At 22.2% G+C, this 6000-nt stretch overlaps 1 protein-coding gene across 2 annotated transcripts in view; it reads right to left on the bottom strand.

Moving 5' to 3' along the window:
* Positions 1-6000, bottom strand: part of LOC122536342 (unconventional myosin-Ie-like) — a 61906-nt gene extending 55906 nt beyond the window's left edge. Inside the window, exon 1 of one of the 2 annotated variants that reach the window (XM_043668650.1) lies at positions 5751-5976. The gene's annotated coding sequence lies outside the window, so the exon portion shown is untranslated. The other variant, XM_043668659.1, reaches the window with a different exon arrangement.

Here is a 6000-nt window from a genome sequence, read left to right on the forward strand (position 1 = left end):
TCTTTGGAGTCTTTTCATTTTCACATCCTTCAAATTTCATCTCAATCGGTGACCATTCGGAAATAAATAAATATATGATAGTCAATCGCCAATGGCTAATCAAAATAACTTTAAGAAGTAATTCAGTTAATTAAAAATTACTTTTAAAAACAATGAAGTACAGATCATTATATATTTGATATATGTATAACATTAAAACACGGCTGGAACTCTTTTTGATACATACATGGTTACATAATATAAAATGGAATAGTTTTAGATACTGATTCCTTGTATTGGAATCTGGAGATACACAATTGACAACAGTGTAACGGATATCATTTTACTTACCAACTTGTACCATTTTGTTTGATATATAATAGTTCTCTAATTCACTATCGCTTTAAGTGTGCTAAAAAATCAATGATTTTCTCCCTGGGAAAATTTCAGATTCTGACACATAAAATTCCATTTAATATCAGATTTGTCCTATCCTTAGTCAATGCAATCATATTGAAATAATTCATAAAAACAGTTAATAAAAGAAAATTATTGGTAGGTAATCTACTGAAGTGTATGTTCTTGATCACATCATAAATTAAAAACTCATTGATATCGATGAAGTTCACCCTTTATGAAGTATGAAATATGTTTTTATAAATGTTTCCAAAACTAAGACTCAACAGCAATAACATGGACAGAAAAAAGTTGTTCAGAATAATGATCTTGACAATATATTTTGAGGTCATTAAAATCAGTAGAGTTGGCTCTATCTGAATAATTTAAGAATTCAGACACGTGATGCGAATTTATATTAATAATGATTCATCACAATATTTTTACGAAGTATTTGTGCTGTTAGGATATCATTGCTTTCTCGAAGTCAATATTACTGTCACTAGCATATGAGTATAATTAATACGTCACGATTATCTCAGTGAAGTTATGATACTCACAAATTAGTAAAACATAATTAGTAATATTTAGGAATAGACTAAATTCACTAATTACTAATATCATCTCACTCATAATCGTTATTTTTTTTTTCCGATCACTTGAATTTTCAAAATAGCAATCCAGATAAGCATTCATATATGATTTTAGGTGATAGATAACCTTAGAGACAATACTTACATGTAGTATTAAAAATACCTTTGCATATATCTTCAAAACTAAAGTCGAGATACATATGTAAGGAAATAAAATTATTCAAGACACTAATTCTGACAACTATTATATGTATTAAACTTATTAAAACTGATGAAATGACCTATTAATTGCCAATTTTCTTTCCTTCAAATGAATATTAAAATCATCTTTAGTAAATATTTTTTGAAATAATAAATTCTACCAACTATATTATATAGTAGAATAGTTATATTATATAGTAGAACGTATAGTTCATTATAGTCCATCATAAGAGCATGATCACACCAGTGACAATGAAAAATTATCGATAATTTAAGCTGATATAACTTTGTAAAAAACGATCATATGACGAACCACTTAATTAATTTTATTTTAAAGCGCAAAGCCTCTCTATTTTGACAATCGTGAGCTCTTTTTTTTCGAAGATGATTTCACATCATGTAGCGTATAAGAAAGTGAGAGTACTTTTTTTTAAAAAATTGTAAAAATTCAAACACATATAAAAACATTAAAAAAACTTTTTTCATGAAATTAAAATTACTATGAGGATTAAAATTTTTTCTTTGCAACCCTTAAAACACGCATGATTTTTTCAGCATTTTATTGAAATCTAAACATCACATTAGATAACGAAATGTTAGGATTTCCTGAATTTTTATCATTTCACTAATGATAAAATTTCTATTTAATTAATTTAAATTTAACTGACAATAACTCACTAATTCAACGTTCGATAAAATAGTAAAAAAATTCTTTCAATAGTAAAAAAATCATTCTTTTTCATAACAATAAGTTTTAAGCAGTTGTAATGGGAAATTTCAGTCATGAAAATAATGGTAAATGTAGTTACGAAAAATTTTTTTTGATGTTTTTACACGGATTTAAATTTTTATAATTTTATAAAAGTATTCCCACTTTTCCATCCGTTACACAATGTAAAATCATCTTCAAAAGAAAACGAATTCAGAATTGTTAAAATAACCACTTTTTTAAATGAAATTAAATGGATCATTAGGCGATCCTTTTTTACAAATTGTATCAGTTTAAATTATCGACAATTTTTCATTGTCAGTAGTACAATTATTCTGTTCACTGTACTTGTGTGCTTATATAGCAAAGTATCATTAAAGGTGATAATAATTTCTTTCAAGGCATATTCGTTCTCATCTGATGTATTGAGTTCAAGGTAACGAATTATGTGATACTATTCACTGATTCTTCAAGAAGGTAAGATATTATGGTTTAGCAGTATTTTAATTGTTTAACATTCATGCAAAATTAAAATATATACGTACGTATATTTATACATATTAATATAAAATTATTAGTTATTTTACTTAAATGAATTCTCATTTTAATATTCATTAAAAATTTTAGTAATTTTTTATGATACTAAAAACGATTTTTTTCTAATATAAAAAATAAAAAGATATTTAAATGTGTTAAAAAACTCAAATAATTTAATCATAATTACAAAGATACTAAACTTTCTTGATTTATTTAAATTATTGATATTGTTTGCTTATTTTCTAAAATATTTTCTCTTTTTTTTCTTCCTTTATTACTTTAATTTTTGTTTTAATATTCTTATTTCTTTTATTAGGATTTTTCTGACTTTTATTAGTTCTTTATTGCTTTTTACCATTTTTTCTTCTTTTAATTACATTTCTTTTCCTATTTTTCTATTCTATTACTACTATTCTATACTACTACTATTCTTTTTTTTATTTTTTAATTTAATCACTTAATTCTCTATTACTTTGATCATGTCTCTGTCTTTTTCGTTATTTGTATTCCCATCTTTTTTCAATCCTGTATTTTTTTTCTCTTCATTTTTTCTTAATGGCAAGTATTACATATTCTGTTTCTCTCAAAGGGACTTTTTGTAGGGTAGTAATGTGCTTGTTTATTGGTTAGGATGCTCCTGCATTTAATCTTCATATCTTTTCTGCATTTGTTGGCCTTTCTCGCATTATTTTACTTTGTGTCATCAATTTTTTCCCTTTCTTTTTATAATGTATTGTTTCTCATTTTCTGCTTTCTCTTTCTTAATCTCCTTCTCCTAATCCTTGTTTCCGCCCTCATTCTTATAAGCAATGCCCTAACCTCTTTACCATTTAAATAACGTATCCATTTAAACACTAAACATTAAACACTAAATTTATATACAATGAACAACATATAAATCTATTTTAAACCTTCCTTTTCTTACATTTCTTTTCTTTTCTTTCAGATTGAAATTTAATTCAATATAATGTGATTTAACAATTTATTTTCAGTTGTAAGTTGGGAAACTTCAAACTTACTTTCATTCATTTAAGAATATATTACCAAATTCATTCAAAGATTTTCTATATTGTTTGTTTTAAATTTTATTATTAAAGCATACATATATATATATATGTTTGTATTCTGCAAACGACATGCATATAATGCATACATGTAACTAACAATAAGTATCATATTGTAGTTAAGTAAATTAAGAAAACACATGTACCATATATTCTATAGGTACAATCTATGCAGTTAAGCATTTGTATATCCTATACAATCATAAACATATAATGATTTATAGTTTCTATTTGATTAAATCAAATTTTAATATTTATTTATATTCATCAACTATATTTTATATAATTCTTAATATAAAAAATAATCATTTCAATTGTCATTTGTTACATAATTTGTAATAGTATAATGTAATGACAATAAAAGCATTATCATTATGATTCTTTTTTTAATATTTTGAACTCCATTCATATGAAAAAGACAAAAGTTAGAGAAGATATAAGTGCTTCAAAAAATATTTCTACCATAATAAATAATTGTTATTTACAAATTATGATTGATATGTAATTATTTCCATAAAAGTTATAAAAATGTTCAAACAATTATTGTATCCACCTATACATCATAAATTTCTTGTTGAATATTAAAAATTTTTCTTATTTATATTCTCATCAAATATAAGATATACAAGTAAGTAGTTTGTCAAAAACTATACTATACAAATTATATATTATTAATTATTTATTACTAATATACGAATTAACTATATACGATTTATTTAAAATTTCAACTTTATAATGCAATCAATAATCAAATTTTAATGTTTGAATAATTTTAATAATAGAAATATAATTTCCTCATATGTAACTGGTAAAAATTCAATGTCTTGCTTATATAAAATAAATTTAATTTGGAATTAATATAGTGCAATTCTGAATCAATTATTTCAGCTAACTGTTGGAATTGAATTTTGAATACTTTACATTAAAATAATTAGACAATTAATAAATACAATTTATTTATTATTATTTTAACTAATTTACAATAAACTGTGTTATAAATTGGAGAAATAATTTGTTTCCTATTTCTTATTTATTTTTATTTTGATATTTATATATCAATTATCATAATTCATGAAATCAATATAATCAATAATAGCTACATTTAATACAAAATACTAATTGATAAATTATGTATATGCTTTCATGTTGATTATTTGAATTATTAATTATTCATAATTAATATTATATATAATTTAAACAATATATATGTATGTATATATAAATATAAGTTACTTCTATATAGAGATGTATATTATTTTTTTATCAAACTTCTATAAAAGAACATACAGTATAAGTTGTATATAATCTTATCAATACTTATCTTATCATACAGGTAAACATAAAAAAAAAATTAACACTATAAATTTTTAAAAGAATCTGATAGTTGATCAGTTAATTTCAAATATAAATTTAAATCATTGTCTATTATCTCCGAACAATGAATAAGATACTAAAATTCTAATATGAATAGACTATATTATTTTTAATATGTATATAAAGACTTTAATATTTACATATAATATTATATAGTATTTACATATAATATTATAGTATTGTAGTAATATATAAAGACTTTAATATTTACATACAATATTATAGTATTGTAGTTTTATAACATTAAAAAATCAATATTGCATTTATTTGCTGTTATTTGCCATCTCAAACTGTATAATTTCAAATATTTGGCATTATTAGTAAAATAAACAATTAAAAATAAACAAAAAATATAATTATTTATTATTAAAGATATAATAATCTTGCAATAGAATTTAATTACCAATCTTGATTATTATTGATTAACTCTGTTGTATCTTTGGAATAATAACTTATAACTTACAATTACTTTAACAATATATTTTATTATATTTTTATCTTTTCAAAGACATTATCTTTTCTTGTCTTTTCTTTGAAAGAAAAAGAGACATTCTAAATTCAAAACTAAAATAAATAAATGAATATTATAATAATTTTATATGGAATATTCACTTGTTGCTTTACTTCAATTTCTATTTATTTACTATTGTAAACTTGCAAAAAAACTGTTTTATAGATATATCTTCATTATTGCCTTAAGTAATTAATGAAATGTTATTTTCATTAATAAAATTTTGATATTAATGTAAACATTAATAGTGACTAATAATTTCTTTCTAATAATGTAAACATTAATAGTGACTAACAATTTTATTCAAAGAATCTTGTGTCAATATTTATTTTTATATGAAAAATATTTTGTATGAAATAAAAAAATTATTATAGTTCAATACTTACCACGTCTTGATAAATAATAAACACCTGGTTATTTTTTTATTTACAATTATCTGTAGAAATAAATAAAAAAAAGCATTTATACAGATATAACAATTAATATCACAACAAATATCACGTTACATAAATACAGGCATAAATAACACAATATATTATCACTGAACATCGGATTTAAGATTTCAAGTTTACAGTCACGAAACGATCTTAACTGTGTCACCGTCTGACAAATACTAACCGGTGAGTCAGTGCGCTT

The sequence above is a fragment of the Frieseomelitta varia genome, unplaced genomic scaffold (genome assembly GCF_011392965.1).
Source record: "Frieseomelitta varia isolate USP_RPSP 00005682 unplaced genomic scaffold, Fvar_1.2 scaffold_154, whole genome shotgun sequence".
NCBI lineage: Eukaryota > Metazoa > Arthropoda > Insecta > Hymenoptera > Apidae > Frieseomelitta > Frieseomelitta varia.